The sequence below is a fragment of the Caretta caretta genome, chromosome 2 (assembly GCF_965140235.1).
Source record: "Caretta caretta isolate rCarCar2 chromosome 2, rCarCar1.hap1, whole genome shotgun sequence".
In the NCBI taxonomy this organism is placed as follows: Eukaryota; Metazoa; Chordata; order Testudines; family Cheloniidae; genus Caretta; species Caretta caretta.
This window is the reverse complement of record NC_134207.1, coordinates 108623705-108646794: the sequence shown is the minus strand read 5'-3', so window position 1 is coordinate 108646794 and position 23090 is coordinate 108623705. Positions and strand designations below refer to the sequence as shown.

Below are 23090 nucleotides of genomic sequence, written 5' to 3'. Positions count from 1 at the left end.
ACAAACGTAATTTCTGGGGTGGCGATAGAGGAGCTTTTACATTTATTTTTTAAAATGCCAGAACATAATTCTTATTTGTAAATAACACTATACAGAAAATTCATTGGTTTCAAATCTCATCTTTTCTATAAGGCAGAAGACAAGGTGTATTTTATTCATAAATCTAGGGACTATGCAGTACTGTGATGTGTTCAAAAAGCTGTGAATAAAAATTCTTACCACAGAGAAAGTGTTAGAATGAAATAGCACTTTTCTTGATATTAACTTCAGTTTAAGTGATGAATTTGCTTGTATGCGTTATTTTCCCCTCCTGGTTAGATGGCTGGAGAGTGATGCATATTTGAATGCAGACAGATCCACTCATAATCTTGTGTTCGGTGTCAAGTCCTCTGTCAATCACTTGTAATACCATCTGCCCACAGCAAACCTTTTGAGATGGGGCTCATTTCATTAGTCGATTACTAGCAGGGGAAAAATGGCAGCATTAATTGAGTCTTTTGGGTGTCTGATAAGTCTTGCCACCCCAAGAAAATACAGTTTTGTGCTAAATAAAATGCATATTTTAATACTTGTTGGCTTCAGGACACAGGGCAGAAGAATATCAATAACACACAGCAACTCTAAACATGATAAACTGACTGCCCTTTTTCTTTTAATATTTGCACTTTCATTAATAGCCAAATGAGATATCACTTTCCTAGTTATCTATATTCTAAAAGGTAATTAAAGTTCTACCAGCCACTATACATGCCGTTCCAAAAGCCTCTATTTGGTTTAGATGCATAAAATCCTTTGTTTTTTTTGATAGATGGGCTGTCACATTCTCACTGTGCTTTGCAACCATCATCTGCATAATCTTCAGTAAGACTGCTTGCTTCATTAGAGTTTGGCATTTGTTTAAAAAAAAGGTTTGCTTTTTGGTGATCATTCTTTAATTTAGAAAATGAGAAGGAGGAAATTCAAGAAACTTCAGTAAAACTACACAGGAATATTGATTTTTGGACATCTGCAATATTGTGAATTGAGGAAAAATGAGTAAAGTCTTCAGTCCGACACATTAAATATGTTCCTTTGTATTAAATTTAGGAAAGTGAAGCATTGAAGTTACATGGATTATGTTACATAAGCCTGTGCCATTATAGCTTAGAAGAATGTTTTTTATTTTGTGAACTTTGGGTCAGTTCAGTGGATTGAGATCCTCATGGAAGTAAGACACAGCACTTATGTACTCCACTGTAACTCTGCTGCAGTGAAAGTTACTTTTTTACACTAATATGAAATCAAAATTAGATCCTTATAGTGTGGAGGTGTCCTGGCACTGATCTGCTAGTGTGGCTGAATTCTGATGAGGTGTTCCATTCCTGACCATCTTCAGAGCAGACATCATCAATTCTGCTGTAATGTGCCAGACTCTCTGGAGTTTTATGTAGTGGTGATATAGCCATGTTGGTCCCAGGATGTTAGACCTGAAGAAGAGGTGTGTGTAAGCTTGAAAGCTTGTCTCTCTCACCAACAGCAATTGGTCCAATAAAAGACATTACCTCACCCTCCTTGTCTGTCTGGAGTTTTATAATTGTGAAGAAATGTAGGGTATAGACTAGGTTAGGACTACCAAACTCATTTCATTTGTGACCTGATCCATGTTTCTGAAGACAAAAAGGTATTGTATTAAGCCTCTTTGTGCCATCTAGTCCTTGTTACTAAAGTACTTTTCTGTAGAAACTGTTTAATGTTAAATTAAACATTCTTAATTCCTGTGTGTAGACTTTCTTGTTGCAAGAGTTGCTATTATACATTAGCCAACCTATTTTTTAACAGATGTAGATCATGGCAAGAATTTTTTTTTTTTAATAGAAAAGGTAGGTGTGAAGCTTGGTATTCATTACTAAATGTGTCTTTCTGATGGTATATATTTATATATTTTATTCACAAAGCCTTTTTTGGGTCATGTAAAATATGATAAAGACATGTTAGTTTATTTTAGAGCAGCACTGTACTGTCACAGTAAATGGCCTTTTCGGAAACTTCATTATATTGTTAATTATATTTGTGTTTCTAATATACTCTGTAAATGAGGTGTATTGATTCAGATATGGGAAGATTGCTTTTCTGTATTTCAGTGTTTAGAGATGAAAGTGAGATTTGCTTGAAATAGACTAATAATTTTTATAGCAAAGCAATAACCTCTGCGCAAGGCATTTCATAGAGATTGATGACAGGTTGGGAGTAGCTGATTATTCAAGGTGCAGATGAGGGACTGCAGCAATCAGTAGTTCCCATGAAATGCTCTGCACCCAGCTACTATTACTGTTTAAAAGGGGCATTTTGAAAAACAAATTGAAAAGTGTGTGTGCTTGACATAGACATCAGGATAAGCCATTTAACAGAGAATCCTTACCTAGTGTGGTGACTATTCAGATTGCTGGATATAGTCTATTCACGTTATCTTACTTCCAGCCATGCTACAAAATTCATACTATACCATAAAGTGGTCCAGTTAATAAATCTGGGCAAATATATCTCTGAGGTTTTACAAAGAAAGCTCTTCACCACAGCAATGAAGGCTTGTCACAGAGTGGCACAAGTTTCCTTCCCCTTGTCCCTGCGCCCTATGCTTGGGCTGGCAAAAGAAAGGGTCTCAGACACCTTGCAGGTGCTTCACCCGTGTTCTTTTATTTACAGTGGCTGTACAGTCCCAATTCCCGCAACACTGGTCCCCACTCCGACCCCTCACTGGGTCCTCTGGCCGTTGAGGCTTGTGTCAGCCAGCAGAGACAGAGTCACAATCCTCCTCTCCTCCTGCCTGTCTAGCTGCCCCCCACTGAGCTCTTCCCAGGGTTTGTATTTCTTCCCAGTCATCAGCCCAGCTGGTTCCACGTGGCTCAGCAGATTACACTGAGCCTGCCCTCCTTAGGGCCTGCAGCTGGACTTTCAGCTAAGGATCTTGGCTCATGTACCCGGCCACCCCACAGGGAAGCAGGGGGAAGTCAGGTCTTTAGCAGGGCATCCAAAGGTTTTATACCTCTGCCCTGCGACATGGCTCCAGTGGTAACAAAAATGGGTTATGTCTTCCAAGGTGATAAGCACATCCTGTGTGGTTTTAAGCATACTAAACTTCCATTGGTTTCCATGAGAGTTTAAGATGCTTAGTATGTGACAGGAATGGAATTAGTCGTATGTTGCCAGTATTGAATGTCTCCCCAAGATAGCTGGATTTAGGTGGCACAGTACTGACACTGGAATGTTGTATTTATAGTAATGAATCCCAGACCCTGTTCAAATGATAGGATCCTCCCAACTTAAACATTTAAGCAAGTGAATCTTATTTCATTTTTGGCTGAGGGAGCATGGGATTTTTTCCATTTTTGAAGTATTTCAGAAATCCTTGTTAAGATATCTGCAAATGGGAGTTACTTGTATAAAAAACCCCAAAACTCAGGTAGCTACCATATTTGCTCCTTTGGCTTGTGGAAAGAAGTGCAGCCAGTTTCAATTGTAGCTTTTAGTTGAGAACTTTAGTGAGAAACTGTTCTTATGTATAGACAAGCTTGTTGCGAGAATCACTGTTATACATTACAGGTTTCAGAGGAACAGCCGTGTTAGTCTGTATTCGCAAAAAGAAAAGGAGTACTTGTGGCACCTTAGAGACTAACCAATTTATTTGAGCATGAGCTTTCGTGAGCTACAGCTCACTTCATCAGATGTATACCGTGGAAACTGCAGCAGACTTCATATACACACAGAGAATATGAAACAATACCTCCTCCCACCCCACTGTCCTGCTGGTAATAGCTTATCTAAAGTGATCAACAGGTGGGCCATTTCCAGCACAAATCCAGGTTTTCTCACCCTCCACCCCCCCACACAAATTCACTCTCCTGCTGGTGCTAGCCCATCCAAAGTGACAACTCTTTACATAATCAAGTCGGGCTATTTCCTGCATAGATCCAGGTTTTCTCACATCCCCCCCACCCCCATACACACACAAACTCACTCTCCTGATGGTAATAGCTCATCTAAACTGACCACTCTCCAAGTTTAAATCCAAGTTAAACCAGAACATCTGGGGGGGGGGGGGTAGGAAAAAACAAGAGGAAACAGGCTACCTTGCATAATGACTTAGCCACTCCCAGTCTCTATTTAAGCCTAAATTAATAGTATCCAATTTGCAAATGAATTCCAATTCAGCAGTTTCTCGCTGGAGTCTGGATTTGAAGTTTTTTTGTTTTAAGATAGCGACCTTCATGTCTGTGATTGCGTGACCAGAGAGATTGAAGTGTTCTCCGACTGGTTTATGAATGTTATAATTCTTGACATCTGATTTGTGTCCATTTATTCTTTTACATAAAGACTGTCCAGTTTGACCAATGTACATGGCAGAGGGGCATTGCTGGCACATGATGGCATATATCACATTGGTGGATGTGCAGGTGAACGAGCCTCTGATAGTGTGGCTGATGTTATTAGGCCCTGTGATGGTGTCCCCTGAATAGATATGTGGGCACAATTGGCAACGGGCTTTGTTGCAAGGATAAGTTCCTGGGTTAGTGGTTCTGTTGTGTGGTATGTGGTTGTTGGTGAGTATTTGCTTCAGGTTGCGGGGCTGTCTGTAGGCAAGGACTGGCCTGTCTCCCAAGACTTGTGAGAGTGTTGGGTCATCCTTTAGGATAGGTTGTAGATCCTTAATAATGCGTTGGAGGGGTTTTAGTTGGGGGCTGAAGGTGACCGCTAGTGGCGTTCTGTTATTTTCTTTGTTAGGTCTGTCCTGTAGTAGGTAACTTCTGGGAACTCTTCTGGCTCTATCAATCTGTTTCTTTACTTCTGCAGGTGGGTATTGTAGTTGTAAGAAAGCTTGACAGAGATCTTGTAGGTGTTTGTCTCTGTCTGAGGGGTTGGAGCAAATGCGGTTGTATCGCAGAGCTTGGCTGTAGACGATGGATCGTGTGGTGTGGTCAGGGTGAAAGCTGGAGGCATGCAGGTAGGAATAGCGGTCAGTAGGTTTCCGGTATAGGGTGGTGTTTATGTGGCCATTGTTTATTAGCACTGGAGTGTCCAGGAAGTGGATCTCTTGTGTGGACTGGACCAGGCTGAGGTTGGTGGTGGGATGGAAATTGTTGAAATCATGGTGGAATTCCTCAAGGGCTTCTTTTCCATGGGTCCAGATGATGAAGATGTCATCAATATAGCGCAAGTAGAGTAGGGGCTTTAGGGGACGAGAGCTGAGGAAGCGTTGTTCTAAATCAGCCATAAAAATGTTGGCATACTGTGGGGCCATGCGGGTACCCATAGCAGTGCCGCTGATCTGAAGGTATACATTGTCCCCAAATGTGAAATAGTTATGGGTAAGGACAAAGTCACAAAGTTCAGCCACCAGGTTAGCTGTGACATTATCGGGGACAGTGTTCTTGACGGCTTGTAGTCCATCTTTGTGTGGAATGTTGGTGTAGAGGGCTTCTACATCCATAGTAGCCAGGATGGTGTTATCAGGAAGATCACCGATGGATTGAAGTTTCCTCAGGAAGTCAGTGGTGTCTCGAAGGTAGCTGGGAGTGCTGGTAGCGTAGGGCCTGAGGAGGGAGTCTACATAGCCAGACAATCCTGCTGTCAGGGTGCCAATGCCTGAGATGATGGGGCGCCCAGGATTTCCAGGTTTATGGATCTTGGGTAGTAGATAGAATATCCCAGGTCGGGGTTCCAGGGGTGTGTCTGTGCGGATTTGATCTTGTGCTTTTTCAGGAAGTTTCTTGAGCAAATGCTGTAGTTGCTTTTGGTAACTCTCAGTGGGATCATAGGGTAATGGCTTGTAGAAACTCGTGTTGGAGAGCTGCCGAGCAGCCTCTTGTTCATATTCCGACCTATTCATGATGACAACAGCACCTCCTTTGTCAGCCTTTTTGATTATGATGTCAGAGTTGTTTCTGAGGCTGTGGATGGCATTGCGTTCCGCATGGCTGAGGTTATGGGGCAAGTGATGCTGCTTTTCCACAATTTCAGCCCGTACACGTCGGCGGAAGCACTCTATGTAGAAGTCCAGTCTGCTGTTTCGACCTTCAGGAGGAGTCCATCTAGAATCCCTCTTTCTGTAGTGTTGGCAGGGAGACCTCTGTGGATTAGTATGTTGTTCAGAGGTATTTTGGAAATATTCCTTGAGACGGAGACGTCGAAAATAGGATTCTAGGTCACCAACCAGTCGGAGAACACTTCAATCTCTCTGGTCACGCAATCACAGACATGAAGGTCGCTATCTTAAAACAAAAAAACTTCAAATCCAGACTCCAGCGAGAAACTGCTGAATTGGAATTCATTTGCAAATTGGATACTATTAATTTAGGCTTAAATAGAGACTGGGAGTGGCTAAGTCATTATGCAAGGTAGCCTGTTTCCTCTTGTTTTTTCCTACCTCCCCCCCCCCAGATGTTCTGGTTTAACTTGGATTTAAACTTGGAGAGTGGTCAGTTTAGATGAGCTATTACCATCAGGAGAGTGAGTTTGTGTGTGTATGGGGGTGGGGGGGATGTGAGAAAACCTGGATCTATGCAGGAAATAGCCCGACTTGATTATGTAAAGAGTTGTCACTTTGGATGGGCTAGCACCAGCAGGAGAGTGAATTTGTGTGGGGGGATGGAGGGTGAGAAAACCTGGATTTGTGCTGGAAATGGCCCACCTGTTAATCACTTTAGATAAGCTATTACCAGCAGGACAGTGGGGTGGGAGGAGGTATTGTTTCATATTCTCTGTGTGTATATAAAGTCTGCTGCAGTTTCCACGGTATACATCTGATGAAGTGAGCTGTAGCTCACGAAAGCTCATGCTCAAATAAATTGGTTAGTCTCTAAGGTGCCACAAGTACTCCTTTTCTTTTTGTTATACATTAGCAAACCTAATATTTTAATCAGAGTAGATCATGACAAGATTTTTTAATTAAAAAGAAAAGAAAGAGAGTCAGGTGTAAAGCTTAATATGCAGCTAGCTGAAGAACAAATGCTCACCTTACTATCCAGGGTCAGGGTGCATCTTTGATGGGGCCAGGAGCAGTGGAAACACTACTCCGGGGTAGCGGGAGGTCTCAACCGGAAGCAGCTAGGGCAGAGCTACACGTGCTTCCCCTGGTTCCCCCTTCTCCCACTGAAAGTACACAGTGAGCATCTATGGGGGATGGGAAGGTATGGCTTCCTTTTTTCTTTCTTTCTTTTTTTTTTTCAAATTATTATTATTTTTTAGAGAAAGAGGGTTAGGATGATCAGCAATCTTTTGGTTGGGGCATGCAAGGAGTTTTTCCCATATGGCAAAATTGACAAACTGTGTGTTGTTTTTCACCTTATATGTGGCATCTTGGACGTCTGTTTTTGTTTAAATAACATTTGCCACAGTGCAGTTGGGGTTAAAAAGTGTCTCTGTAACCAGATAGGCTGCTTGGGCATGTGTCCAAAGCATGACATTGCATGGTGAGGGGTATGCCTCAATGTCTCATGCAGCATGTGGCTCCCCCATCTCCTTCTGCATGGAGGAGGGAAACACGCTGGGACTTTGGCTTCCAGCCTGGGTCCTTGGGCAGGCCTGAGGGTGTAGAGGAGGCATTGCCCTCATACCTGCCCTCAGATTTGTAGAACCAGGGCCACTAGTGCCCGGCTCCATTCTGAACTAGAACAGCCCTGCTAGATAGCATTGCCGGGGGAGGTCCCTATTGGTTAATAAGTTTAGTAAAGTTGTAGCCTCTCTATTTAACCATACTATGGTCTACATGTCTCATTGTTTCTGTGTCTGCATCAGTGGATCACATTTGTTCCTAGACTGCATTACAGCAGCAATACTTAAATAATAGACCACAGCCTCTTGATTCTCATTCAGATTCTGCTTGTGTTGCTGTTCACCAGCTACTTTAATGTGCATCTGAAAGGCAACTGTCAGCAGAGACCCTTCATTATATGACCCAATCTAACATGTGTCAGAAGGGAAAAAACTGAAAGATTGTCCATATGGGAACATGACAAATAAAACAGCAAGTGTTTCTTTAGATCTGAGTGTTTGAAGAGACGCTATATAGGTGGCAGTTATTAATATCAGTGTTCCTTACATATGACACAAGACCAGAGTAATTGATTGTTTCCAGGCTAGGATAGTAGGAAAAAAGTCTATGGATTGCCATATAAGCATTTGTACAGAAGCATGAATATTGATATTTCATTGTGTGATGTAGTTCTAATATGCAAGCTCTTATTACAGGTTGACTGGTTGATTTCCTTCTTAGGTGATTAGTTTAGTGAAATGTGTGTGTTGTAATTGCTATGACAAAATATACTGACTTGAAAAAAATCTTTGTCAGTGTCCATTTAATGTGCTGCATCTGTTAAGAACTGAATAAAAACGGAAGGACATCCTATGGCCGAAGGAGTCTCCTGTGACTGTGGGGCCTATTTCCGATCCTCGGTCCGTTCACGTATCCGGGCAGAGTTCCTCTGGGCGGCATCCACTGACTCCTTTGATACATTTGAGGAGCCGTGGGTGCTGTCCGGGGTTCTCTGCTCGGTGTCCCCGTCTGGTTCCCTTTGTTTGACCCTTTGACCACACTCCTGTCCCTGTTATTTCATTAGTTGTCCCCCGTATTTATTTGGTGTCCAGGTCCTGTGGATCCCCCTCTTAGGCTGGCGGGGGATCCTTTAGCGGTGGACGGGCTTCACCCGCCCACTTCCCGGCTCCCAATAGGATCACTCTCCTGTAGCCATCTGGCCTGGAGGGAGAGAGCTGCTGTTCCTGCTGCTGATACTGCTGCTGTTAGGCCCTGGGCTCTCCCTGCTGCTACTGCTGCTCCAGCCGCTCCCATGGCTGGGCCAGACACCCCCCCCACACCCTTCTCTGCTTCCTGGTTGTTGGGCGGCTGCTGGACCCGCACCCTTGGGTGCTGCTACTGCTCCAACTGCAGCCCCTTGGGGGGGGCCTGCTACCCCACTCCCCAGAGGTGGGGAACCCCAGCCATTGCTGCTGTGGACACCACCACCTGAGAGGGGTCCTTTCTGCCGACCTGGACCACCTCCTGGAGTTCCTGGAGGTGCTGCTGCGGAGTCTGCTGCCTGGAGCTGCTGAATCCCCAAGGAGGGGAAGAAGAGGACCATCTACCAGTGCGGGAGCACCGGAAGACTTTGCAGACCACCATGGAGGGGGCCTTTGGAATTGAGTAACTTTCAAACTGTGCTCTCGTGGTGGGTGTCTTGACTGTGTTTGTGGGGACACAGGGGGTGTGGCGTGGAGCTGCCCCCTGATCTATCTGTGTCCCCCCACCACTACCACCACCGCTGCCCCCTCCACCACCCCCGCTGGCCGTTTACCATTTACCTCAGCTCTTGCCTCTGGACTCAGCTGCTTGCTTGGCTTGCCATGCTCTATTCCCACCATTTGGGCCAGAAGCAGCAGCCAGCCCAAACTGACTTTGTGCAAGTGCATGTGGGCACACGTGCCGCTCCCCCCCCCCCCCCCGGACTGCCCACCTCACAGCTTTGCCCCTTGCTACCTGCCCCATTTGCCCCTTACAGTCCTTTGCCCCTCCTTTTGCCCCAGCCCCCCTTACTAGTTTGGTTTGTGTGCCTGCCCCGCCCACTTCCCTCTGCAGCCCTTGTTTGTTTGCCCCGCCCCAGCCTCTGAAGCTAGCCCCTTGGTTTCCCTGTCCTACCTCCAGCCCGCTTAGCCCCTTGCTCCATGCGCCCATGCCCCCTCCCATGCGCTTGTGCCACTCCCCATTTTAGTTTAAACCCTCTTCACTGCACCCCCAATGCTGTTGTATTCCCCCCCTCCCTTAGTGCAGCTAGAGGAGCCGGAATTCCACCCCGTGTCGGCGACTGACCCCTAACCCCTGTTTTGTCTCCCCTTCCAGCCCACCCCTTTTGGCGCCCTCCTCCCCTGCCTGCAGCCTAGTGGGGAGGAGTGGTCGACTTGCTTCCCCTTTCCCCTCCTCCTTCTGGTGTCTCCCCTTCCCTCCTTGCTCATGATGGCGGGGGACGAGACAGGTAGGGCCCCTCCAGCAGCCCCAGCCCCTCCCCCCCCTCCAGCACCCCCTCAAGCCTCTACCTCCGCTGCCGCTGCCAAACCACCTGCCACCACCCACGTTGGGGCGCCAGCAGTGGCGGGAACCGGGGTGACCACCGGGGCCGCCACGTTCTTCGCTTTCTCAGATTCTGGGGGAGCCTCCCCAGCCGGCGGGAAGGGCCAAGGTAAGAAGAAGGGGAAGGGCCCTGCTAAAAAGACCAGGCCCTCCATGGCAGGGGCTGCCCCCACTGCCGCCGCCCCACCACTGGCTGCGGCGTCCCTCCCCGCTGTTCCCTCCACCAGCTCTGCGGGTGTCCTTCCCCTGGCCCCCAGGGTGTACGCCCAGGTGGCGGCAGCCCCCCCCGCCTGCCACTACATCATCTCTTCCACCCACCACCTCCGCTACCATCTAAAGCAGCCGGGGCCCCTTTCCCACCATGACCAGGAAGCACAGCGTCTGTTGCCTCCTGGTGCCCCCCTCACCCCACGTGGAGACGTACGTGCGGGTGTTGGCGAGGGTGGTGGGGCCCGTGGCCATTGTGGCGACCTCCAAAATGTATGGCAAGGTCGTCTTCTTCTTGGCATCGGAGGCCGCCGCCCAGGAGGTGGTGGAGAAGGGCCTGGCAGTGGGGGGGTGTTTGTCCCCCTAGAGCCGCTAGAGGACCTGGGCGTCCGCCTGGACCTGGCCTCTGTCCCTTCCTTTCTTCCCAATGCCGCCCTGTTACCCGCCCTCTCCACCCTGGGGAAACCGATCTTTGTCATCAGCCCTCTCCCGTTGGGCTGCAAAGACCCTGCCCTCCGTCACGTCCTCTTGTTCCGCCGGCAAGTGCAGCTTCAACTGCCGCCAGCGGTGCGTGACGGAGAGGCGCTCGAGGGGTCCTTCCTGGTCCCCTACCAGGGGGCCCATTACCGGGTGCATTATTCCACAGGGGAGGCCCAGTGCTACCTCTGCCAGGCGATGGGGCATGTCCGGAGGGACTGCCCCCTGGCCCGGCAAGGGGGGCCATCTGGGACCCCCGAGCCCTGGCAGGGTGCCGGCCCCATCATCGCCGGTGCCCCTGGCTGCCCGGCACCCGGAGCCGCCCCTCCTCCTCCTCAGTCCACCAGTGCTCCCGCTCGGGCCCAAGGGGTACCTCCCCCAGACGAGCGGGAGAGCCCCGCCTCTGCTGCCTGCAATCCAGCGGGGCCCCACGAGGAGAGTGCGGCAGGGATACCGCCAAGCATGGGAGAGGGCCCGCCCCAGGGGGAATCTTCCCTCCCTCATGCCACCCCACCGCTGTCTCCCACAGTTCCTGAGCCATCACCCCTGCCCCCGACCCGACCCCTGTTAGCCGGCCCCCAGATGATGCCATTGAGGGCTGGGCCCTAGTCCAGGGGAAGCGGGGCAAGTGGAAGGCTCGAGCTCCGCTCCTTTCCACCGATGCAGAAGCCCCCCGGAAGACAAGAAAGGGGGGCACCGATGCCGAGCCCTCTGCCTTGCCCGCGGGCGCATGCCATCCCCCGGTACGAGCTGGGGAAGACGTGGCAGCACGGGAGGGCAGTACCACCCTTCCATTGGAGTCCCTTCCCTCCAAGGCCCCCGATGGAGCCCCTCCTGCCCCGTTACCATCTGGAGCCCCTGTGAGCCCCGAGGTGAGCGTCGCTTCGGGCACTGGCGGGGAGAACTCCAGGGTGGTGGAAGGGAGAGCTCCCTTCCATCTACGAGGAGATCGAGGCCGTGGGTCTGACCCCGGTCACCCAGGGGGAGGACGACCCTCTACCAGCGGGCCTCGATCTGAGTGATCTCACCCTGGCCCCCCCTTTCTCCATGCTCCCTCCCCCTAACCGCTGTTTCCGCTCCCGCCTCTGAGGGTTCCCTGGTTTCCTCCATCTGCCCGGCCGCTGGTGGCACCCTGCTGACGGCCGCTGAGCCTACTGAGGCGACGGCCGGTGCCATGCGGCTGGGACCCAAGCCCTATGGGATGTCCCTTGTGGGCATGGTACAACTGAGCTCCTTGCCGGGCGGGGACCCCACTGAAGGCTGTCCACCTTTCAATGCTGTGGCTACTACGCTGGCCATGGAGCCAGAGCCCGGCATCACAGAGGGCCCCCTTCCCACCCCCCAGATTTGTCAGCTTTACTGAGAGGGGCCGTTTCCCAGCGGCCTAGCTACTGTGGCACAGGATCCTGCCTTTTCCCCTCTCGCTGATTCTGCTCCTGATCCCTGCCCTGCTCCTACTCTAGATCCCTGCCCTGCCCCTGATGCCAACCCCGACCCTGTCCCCTCCACTTCCCGAGATAACATTGCCCGCCCCTTGGGCCATCATCTCCTCACTCCCAGAGGATAGACCCCAGGGAGCGGCCTCTGTATTTCACTGTCCCGACTCTCCATGGGCTGCTATCTTCCCTCCGCCGCCCCCAATTGAGCTGGGGTTTGAAGGGGGTCGCATGGCACCAGCCCATCGGGCACCATGTCGGGGGTCCCCCCCTTGCCTGCCTGTCTCGGTGGGCCACAGGGCTGTGTCAGTGGTCCCTCCGGAGGAAAGCCAGGGGCTAGTGACCCCGGCCCCCCACGCTGTGAGAGGAGCTGCGGGAGTTCCTTGAGGAGCTCCGTGGCTACCATAACAAGGTGCAGCTCGCTCTCCAGCAATGGCGGGATTTCCATCAAATCCTCCGGGCTGCGAGGGCCCTCATAGGGGAGAGTAAAAGGACTGGGAAGCAGGCCGCCGCAGCCTACCAGCAGGTCCGCCTCTTCCGTGACTCCTTACTCACCTGCAGGGTAGGTCACGGACTTTTGCGCGGCCCGTTGGGAGCCGTGAGCGTCCCTGCCAGCGAGGATCCCCCCCAGCCCTCCTTATGGCACCTCTCACCATCGCAACATTGAACACCTGAGGCTGTAGGATGGGTCTCCGCAGGTACCAGGTGCTCTCCTTCCTTCGGGAGGGGGGTACTCTGTGGTCTTCCTGCAGGAGACCCATACGGATCCGGCCGCCGAAGACAGCTGGCAGCTGGACTCCCAGGGGACAGGGTCTACTTTAGCCATCTCACAGTTCGTATGGCTGGAGTGGCGACCCTGTTCTCCTCTGACCTACGGCCCGAGGTGCTGGGGGTCGCCGAGTCTGTGCCAGGCCGCCTGCTGCACCTCCAGATCTGTATGGAGGGGCTCGTGGTCAACCTCATTAACATCTATGCCCCAACATCGGGCCCAGAGCGGCTGCAATTCTATCAGCAGGCGTCCACCTTCCTCAGCACCGTAGATCCTCACGAGTGCCTGGTCCTGGGCGGAGACTTTAACACCACCCTCGAGGAGCGGGATCGCTCGGGGACCGAGCAGTGCCCGGCCGCCGCGGACATCCTCCAGGAGATAGTCGAACACCACTCCCTGGTGGACGTCTGGTGCGACCACCACCCGGTTGACATTTCCACGTTCACCTTTGTCCGGGTGGAGTCCCATGGGTCGTGCCACTCCCGGTTGGACCGCATTTATTTATCACTCTTCCACCTTTCACGAGCCCACTCCTCCAGCATCCGGCCGGCCCCATTTTCTGACCATCATTTAGCCACCGTGATGGCTTCCCTCTGCGTGGAGAGGCCAGGGCCAGCCTATTGGCATTTCAACAACAGCTTGTTGGAGGATGTGGGCTTTGTGACGTCCTTCCGGGAGTTCTGGCTGGCTGGGCAAGGGCAGCGGCTTGCCTTTCCCTCGGTGCAGCGGTGCTGGGACCTGGGGAAGGTGCGCGCCCGGCTCTTCTGCCGTGACTACACCCGGGGCACCAGCCGACAGAGGGATGCGGGGATAGAGCAGTTGGAATGGGAGGTCTTAGAGCTGGAGAGGCGTCTGTCCGCCAGCCCCGAGGATCCGCCCCTCTGCAGAGCATGCTGGGAAAAGCGGGAGGACCATCGGGCCCAGGGTGCCTTTGTTCGATCCCGCATCTGTCTCCTTCGGGAGATGGATCGCGGCTCCCGCTTCTTCTGTGCCCTGGAGAAAAGGAGGGGGGCCAAGAACATGTCACCTGCTTTCTGGCAGAAGATGGCACCCCCGTCACAGATCCAGTGGAGATGTGTGGGAGGGGAGAGCCTTCTACGCAAACCCTTTCTCCCCGGATCCGACCGATCCTAACGCTTGCAGAGTGCTCTGGAAGGAGCTCCCTATGGTCAGCACGGGCGACCGAGACCTGCTAGAGCTGCCTCTCACTCTGGCCGAGTTCTCGGAAGCCCTCCGTCGCATGCCCACCAATAAATCTCCGGGCATGGACAGGCTGACGGTGGAGTTCTACTGCGTGTTCTGGGACATCCTCGGCCCAGACCTAGTCGCCGTCTGGGCCGAGTCTTTGCAGAGCGGGGTCCTCCCTCTTTCGTGCAGGCGAGCTGTGCTCACCTTATTGCCGAAGAAGGGACCTCCGCGATTTACGAAATTAGCATCCCATCTCCTCGGCACGGACTACAAAGTCGTGGCAAAAGCAATCTCGCTGTGGCTAGGGTCCATGCTGGCGGACATGGTCCACTCAGACCAGACCTACACTGTCCCGGGCCGCAGCATCTTTGACAACCTATATCTGGTCTGGGACCTTTTGGAACTCGGGTGTAGGGATGGTCTGTCGTTTGCCCTCCTGTCCTTGGATCAGGAGAAGGCGTTCGACAGGGTGGACCCACAGGTATCTCCTAAGCACTCTGCAAGTGTTTGGCTTCAGACCCCAGTTTGTCTATTTTCTCCGGGTGCTGTACGCCTCCGCAGAGTGTCTGGCCAGGCTCAACTGGATCCTGACCGAATCGGTCAGCTTCGGGCGAGGAGTACGGCAGGGGTGCCTCCTCTCAGGCCAGCTGTCTGCTCTGGCGATCGATCCCTTCCTCTGTCTCCTCTGCAGGAGGTTGTCGGGGTTGGTGCTGCGGGAGCCTGAACTATGGCTGGTCCTGTCGGCGTACGCCGATGACGTGCTCCTCGTGGTCCAGGACCCGGGTGACTTGGCATGGGTGGAGGCCTGCCGGGCCATCTATTCGGCAGCCTCCTCCACCCGGGTCAGCTGGGTCAAGAGCTCTGGCCTGGTGATCGGGGACGGCTGGCAGGCGAGCTCCCTCCCACCCGCGCTTCAGGCCATCCGGTGCAGCGTGGGTCCGCTGCTCTATACCTTTCTGCCACGCATCCCTCTCTGCCGGAGAACTGGCACAATTTAGAGGGCGGGGTGATAGAGCAGCTCCGGAAATGGACAGGACTACTCCGGTGTCTCTCCCTTCGAGGGAGAGCGCTGTTGCTTAATCAACTAGTCCTGTGCATGCTCTGGTACCGGCTCAACACCCTGGTCCTGGCCCCGGGTTTCCTGGCCAACCTCCGGACATCGATTCTGGAGTTCTTTTGGTCAGAACTGCACTGGGTCCCTGCAGGGGGTTCTCCATCTACCCCTGGAGGAGGGAGGGCAGGGCCGGGCCTGAAGTGTCTGCACACTCAGGTCCATGTCTTCCGCCTCCAGGCCCTGCAGAGGCTCCTTTATGGTGCAGGTAGTCCTGTGTGGAGCATACTGGCGCACGCCTTCCTGCGCCGCTTCCGAGGGCTCCGATACGACCGGCAGCTCCTGTATCTCCATCCAAGAGGTCTTCCACGAGACCTCTCCGGGCTGCCGGTCTTCTACCAGGACCTCCTCCAGATCTGGAAACTGCTTTCAACGACCAGGTCCATGGCGGCCACCGAGGGGGCAGATCTCCTCGCGGAGCCCCTGCTACACAACCCCCAGCTTCGCGTGCAGGTGGCGGAGTCCCCCTCGGTGCACCAGAGGTTGGTCCTGGCAGACGTCACAAGAGTCAGAGACCTTCTGGACTATGACTGTGGAGACTGGTGGATCCCCTGACGCTCGCTCAGCGCATGGGGCTCTCCAGACCTCATACTCCCCAGCACGTACTTCAGGAGGTGAAGGCTGCTTTGCTGCCCGCTGCTCAGGTTTACCTCGACCGGGTCCTACACGAGGGCGCGCCCCACCCACCCTTCACCCAGGCCCGCCGGACCTTTTCATTGGGCTCCTGCCCCGTGGAGCCAACCGACCCCCCCACCCCTTCACCGTGAGCCGGCTGCACGAGCTGCAGCCGGTCTGCTTCCAGATATCTATACATGCTCATGCTCCCCACCCTTCACACCCTCACCCTCGTGTCCCGCCCCGATACAAAATGGCAGGACCTCCTACCACCTTTGGAGGGTGTGGAGCCCCAGTGGGCCAGCCTATATTCCACCTTGGTCCCGAGGCCCACTGGGGATATCAGTTGGCGGCTCCTTCACGGAGCCGTGAGCACGGGCGTGTACTTGGCACGGTTCACCCCTATCCCGGATACCTGCCCCTTTTGTGGCATGAGGGAAACCCTGGCACACATATATTTGGAGTGTGCCAGGCTGAAGCCCCTATTCCGGCTCCTCACCAATATTTTATTACGTTTTTGGTTGCACTTTTCCTCTCACCTTCTTATTTATGCCTTCCCTATCCGCGTCCCCACAAAGCTACAGGATCTCCTGGTCAGCCTCCTCCTGGCCCTAGCTAAAATGGCCGTCTATAAAACCAGAGTGAGGAGGTTGGCTGATGGAGTCTCCTGTGACTGTAGGGCCTATTTCCAATCCTCGGTCCGTTCATGTATCCGGGCAGAGTTCTTCTGGGCGGCGTCCACTGACTCCCTTGACGCCTTTGAAGAGCCGTGGGCGCTGTCCGGGGTTCTCTGTTCGGTGTCCCCATCTGGTTCCCTTCGTTTGACCCTTTGACCACACTCCTGTCCCTGTTATTTCATTAGTTGTCCCCCGTATTTATTTGGTGTCCAGGTCCTGTGGATCCCCCTCTTAGGCTGCGGGGGGATCCTTTAGCAGTGGGCGGGCAAAGCCCGGATCCCAATAGGATCACTCTCCTGTACCCATCTGGCCCAGCCCTGTCACAGTAGTTATTAGTAGATGCCACACTAGAGGGAAAATTGGCAGTCAGCTGTTTCTGTTATAATTAAAGACAGAAGTTTCCAAATGTGGTTCCTTTACTACGTCCGGATAGGAATCAAATAAGTTGTATATTATTTTTTTTTCCTACTGGCAGAAATATACAACTAAATCTAGTAATGCAAAATGCTGTGTGAAAATATAAACAGGAAACAGATGTAGAGATGCTGTGAAGTAGAACTCTGTTAGTCCATGGTGTCCTTTTACATCCTCTCTGGGCTACTAGCTAATAGTTTTAATAAGTGATGAAATCTAATATTTTGTATTCAGTGTGTGCTGTGGGAATATCTGTAAGGATTAGCTAAGTATGACTGTTCAATGCAAAGCTGTATTTGAATAAAGCCTGTATTGTAAAGTACCTGGTTGAGTTTTAAGTACATGAAAGATGAGACTTGATAAGACTGGGAAATCTTGTTTATCTTGAAGTTTTGAGGCAGCAATTTCAAGTAACAGGTGAGCTCATATAGGCTGTGAAACCTGACATCCAGGTTTTTTAAGTAATCAACCAAAACATTCTTTTTGTGCATCTGTTCCAGCTCCTTATGGACAACAGCAGACTCCCGGTTTCCTATCTTAATGGACAAATTAAGGAAGTAGCACTAGTGGCACTTATAAGACAAGTGACATAGCTGCTGTGTAAACATAACTTCTGAGAGGATGCTTCCCAGTGCAGATAGACACGCACTTGCTCTGTTTGGGCTAGCACTCTAAAAACAGCAGTATGGCCATGCCAGCATGGGCAGTGGCTCAGACTAGACACTTGAGTACGTACTCAGGGGGTTGGGCAGGTTTGTACTCAGATAGCTAGTCCCTCCATCCATAGCCACACTGCTATTTTTAGCACACCCGCATGAGCAGAGCTAGCGCATATCTGCCTACCTGCACTGAGAAGCACGCTCTCAGTTGCTGTGTAGGCATACCTAGAGAAATGCCTGACTGGCCAGTATTTCTCTTTTACCTGTTAAGTCCACGATTGTTTTTTAAATGCATTGAAGTTGAGAGTTATGACTTCTGTTATGGGAAGTCACAATATCAGGAAAGATTTGACATCTGAAACTGATGTATAAGCAAGCCCAACAGTGTTGTTGGTATTTTCTTTGGATATGATCTCTTTTCTTCTCTTGCTTTCTTTTTTGTCTCACTGAGTTTTTTGCAGATCACTGAAAAACAGGGAAGGGCACAGTCTAACTGTCTCTGGAGACTGTGTAAACATTTAGTAGTGCAGTAAGAAGACAAACAGATCCAGGAAATCAGACATTCACCTTATATATACAGTGGTTAATGAGCAGTTTGAAAGCCTAAATTGGAATTTAGCATTTTGACTTCGCTGGCTCAGCTATAGGCTATTCAGTGATTTAATATTGCAGGCTGCAATCGTTATTCCGTTTAAAGTGGATACAAACGCATTATACTTGCACAGCTTTTAGAAAGATAATCACGTACGCAGATTGGTACCACTACCTAAAACTCATCATTAGTTTGTCTTATCAGTAAAAAAAGTAGCTCGTATGCCTGTTTGCAAGACACAAATAATATTTTACCTATATGCTGTTTGATGGGACAACACTCACTCCAAAATCAAAGTCAAGTCCTTTTATCTTATCACCATTTCTGATAGCTCATTTTTCTTGATAGCTAGTGAAACAGAATAGCATGGGGAATAATACTTTTAAATCAGATTACTTTCCATACCTGGAGTCAAAACCTTGAGGAAATCATGTCTGTCTTTACTAGTTAGATACCATGGAGCTTTGGATATTAAAGCTGGAAGTCTTTGATTTTTATGAGAATTAATAAACCCTTTCAAGAAACATATTTCAAACAATTTGCACAGGACTCCTTAAAACATTTCAACATTGAAAGTTAACCCTGTGGTGGATGGCCCCAGAGGTAACTGCATCCATACACTATGACCAGTGTATGGATGCAGTTACAAGTTACCACACAGCTCTTTCTAAACCAGCACATTCATTCATTCATTCATTTATTTATTAAGGTAAAAGCATTACAGAGAATACATTAAAACAATCAGAGAACTTAAATGCACACTTAAAAGGTTACCGGAGATCACTCCCAGCTTCCGCCTATGGCTCTGGTAGGTTTTCAGAACCCACAGCTGGGTTTTCCACCGGTTGTAATTTATCTGTCTTAGATGCAAAATGAAAACCCCGAATCAGTGTAAGCTTGTGCTATTTATTCAAAAGTCCATTCTTTGTCTGTTGGTCTCTGAAGAATCCAATTTGAACAGAGAATCCACTGGTACCTCTTGTGGGAGGAGAGGTGCAGGGAGAGGAAGAGGGTTACAGCCTGGCTGGTTTTCTTAATCACCATCCACTGTTTTTAGTTCCTGGAGGAGCTGTGGTAGCCCTCTCTCATGGAGTAGAACAATTACACATAAACCATTCATTTAAAACAATGGACACTAAGGATACTTCATGGGATTGCAGTATCTGACACCATAGTATCACTGTCTGCTCTCCTCATAGCGAATCCATATGACATGCAATTTGTATGCCTGCTCTGAACCTGGCCTTCTTTGTGTATATAATATGTACATCTGTCTCTCTCACACATTTCTCTCTCTCTCTCTTTCTCAGACACACACACACACAAAATTAGCTTTTTGAAAGATACATTTGGTTTGATATTGAGACCCCCCTGTGTCTTTTCCAAATATAAAACAGTACTGTGAAAATGTCAGTGACATTTATCAACACATAGGTGACCATCTCATGCATTCCCTCAGGATTTTTTGCCTTCTTGATCTTACACTTGTGGTTCTTTCTGTGAAAATTCAGGGGCCCATAATGACAGTTGAGGAGCAGTTCAGTTAGTTAAAGCTGGGAATCCTCTGACATATTGGCACAGAACTGAGCAAAATGAGTTTATTAACTGAACAACATCATGTTCTTGTTCCTGATACAAATCTGCAACTCTGATTGCAAGGATCATAGAAGCCCCTGTGTGGTTTCCATGAAAGCTAATTGAAACAAGCAGTTTTGACCAGGGACTTTTTTAATATAGCTGCTGAATGTATTTCATGTTAAGTCTTCCTCTCTTACAATGAACAGAGTTAAGTTTCCTGTTAGTACACTATGCTGCAGTAGGTCAAATGCAAATTGCATTGATTTGCTGCAAGTTACTGTGAGTTAATAGTTATTAGGTTATTCTTGTTTGGAGTAGTCATTGCAGAAAAAATGTCTTCTAGTTTTGGAGCCTTTGAAGCTCACATTTTCACACTTTTCTCTGCAATCATGACAGCTGGAATCTTTCTTTAAAAAAGCAAGCAAGCAAGCTGAGTTTCTCATGTAATCACAGGACTCCAGGAGCAGTAAGAAACACAATAAATATTGAGCAACTTGTGATAAAATCATGAGAGTTGGCAACACTGCAGTGTAGTCTCCTATACTGTCCAGTATTCAGAATAACCTTACCAAATGAAGTTACACCTCCTATTCTTTTAATATTTATTCATTTATTTATTTTTATAGAACCTCTCAAGCTATTCAAAAGTTAAAAACATCATTTGATATAAAGCTGGGCTATGTGTCTCAAAGAGAAGCAGCCACTATGCCAAAAAAAGGGGAAGGGGAGCAAAGAAAAGGTAACTTCAGAAATGGATGAATTAAAGAGGGAACACAAAGGACCAAGTCTACCACTATATATTGCTTAACACAGTAAGGCCCGAATTTTGATTGGGGTCTATGGGTGGTATCATACTGGAAATATAAAATAACAATTAAATAATTTACAAAGAAGAATCGAGTCAAATATAAGAGCCTTACACTGAGCCTTAGAACAACTAGATGAAAAATGATGTTTCTTTTATATGTGAGAGCTAGAGAATATAAGCGGGAGCTTAAATCCTTATTTTTTTTATTTTTTTTTTTTATTCAGTGGTCAGCACAAAAAGATGCAAGTATTCATAGAATCATAGAATATCAGGGTTGGAAGGGACCTCAGGAGGTCATCTAGTCCAACCCCCTGCTCAAAGCAGGACCAATCCCCAACTAAATTATCCCAGACAGGGCTTTGTCAAGCCTGACCTTGAAAACTTCTAAGGAAGTATTGTACAAATGAAGCTGAATAGGAGAATAGCAAAACAAAGCTAACGAATGTCACTAGCTGTGTGTGAGGGGATTGATTGGTTGATTTAAAAACTGGACAGGGACACATTTTAAGAAAGTTTCAAAAAATGCTGAGGCAAATTAGTGATTTCTGCCTTATTCCTTACTTACTTGTATCATAAATGCAGTATAGTTTTGAAGGATAATTCAGAGTAAACTGTTTTGAATTAGGAGTAGAGCTGGCGAAAGAGGAAGAGTCTGCTGTGCAAACGAATTCTATACTGGAACAGTATTCAGTTAATCACTCATACTGGAGCTCTTGCCTTGTTTCCCTTATTTGATAAAGGAAAACTAATAATTTTATTAGTGATGGGCAAAATAAGGTATTTGGTTTTGAAAACTGGGGTGGTTCATAGCAAATGTTTTTATGGAAATCCCCAAAGTTTGTGGGGAAGAGGTAAAGACAGATTGGCAAAACTGGGAGTCATTTTATTTGGCAAAACTTTGTGTGTTGGGGTGGGAGGGTTGGATGCAAGTTTTATGTTATTTGAATATCTAAAGTTTAGATAAAAGATTCTATATTTTTTTTTCAGAAATGTTTCAAAAAAATACAGGTCCAGTGTGGCACTTTTCTGCCATCAGTGAATGCGCTTGATGTACCTTGAGTTAATCTGTTAGCTTGGTTTAGCTGTATATACCTTGTTGTGCATTAATTGCATTATTTGTGTATTTATTAATATTTGTACTAATGTAATGTTTTAAATTTGGTTTGTCTGGTTACGGTAGTCAAGATGTTTTCACCAAAGAATGTAACTACTTCTCTCCTTCATTTATACACTGTTTTTTAGGCCAAGATTTCCAAAAGTAACTAGAAAAGGAGTACTTGTGGCGCCTTAGAGACTAACCAATTTATTTGAGCATAAGCTTTCGTGAGCTACAGCTCACTTCATCGGATGCATACTGTGGAAACTGCAGAAGACATTATATACACAGAGACCATGATACCTCCTCCCACCCCACTCTCCTGCTGGTAATAGCTTATCTAAAGTGATCACTCTCCTTACAATGTGTATGATAATCCAGTTGGGCCATTTCCAGCACAAATCCAGGTTTTCTCACCCTCCGCCCCCCCCACACAAACTCACTTCCTGCTGGTAATAGCACATCCAAAGTGACCACTCTCCTTACAATGTGTATGAAAATCAAGGTGGGCCATTTCCAGCACAAATCCACAAAAACCTTGATTTTCATACACATTGTAAGGAGAGTGGTCACTTTGGATAAGCTTTTACCAGCAGGAGAGTGAGTTTGTGTGTGTGGTTTTTGGAGGGGAGGGTGGGGGGTGAGAGAACCTGGATTTGTGCTGGAAATGGCCCACCTTGATTATCATACACGTTGTAAAGAGAGTGGTCACTTTGGATGGGCTACTACCAGCAGGAGAGTGAGTTGGGGGGGGGGAAGGCAGAGGGTGAGAAAACCTGGATTTGTGCTGGAAATGGCCCAACTTGATTATCATACACATTGTAAGGAGAGTGATCACTTTAGATAAGCTATTACCAGCAGGAGAGTGGGATGGGAGGAGGTATTGTTTCATGGTCTCTGTGTATATAATGTCTTCTGCAGTTTCCACAGTATGCATCCGATGAAGTGAGCTGTAGCTCACGAAAGCTTATGCTCAAATAAATTGGTTAGTCTCTAAGGTGCCACAAGTACTCCTTTTCTTTTTGCGAATACAGACTAACACGGCTGTTACTCTCAAAAGTAACTAGTGAGTTTTGGGGTATTTCAGTTCTTGAGTGCCCAATTTGTGACACATTAAATATGTCTGTTTTTGGAGGATGGTGAGGGGGGTTAGCTTAGCACTTTCTAAAAATCAGACCCCTTTAAGGCACATCATCTTGGGCAGCCAAAAACTTTAACTTAGATTGCATATTCTGCCAATGCAGGCTGTAAAAAGCAAGGAAATAAGCAGTTAAGTCATTCATCTTCCCATATGCTCTCCATTACATTCCAACCATGACCCTGCATGGCCCCCATCCTAAAAAAAGAACGAGGAGTACTTGTGGCACCTT

At 48.8% G+C, this 23090-nt stretch overlaps 1 protein-coding gene across 4 annotated transcripts in view; it reads left to right on the top strand.

Moving 5' to 3' along the window:
• CDKAL1 (CDKAL1 threonylcarbamoyladenosine tRNA methylthiotransferase) overlaps window positions 1–23090 on the top strand; it is a 685215-nt gene that overhangs the window by 443315 nt on the left and 218810 nt on the right. The window lies entirely within an intron of this gene.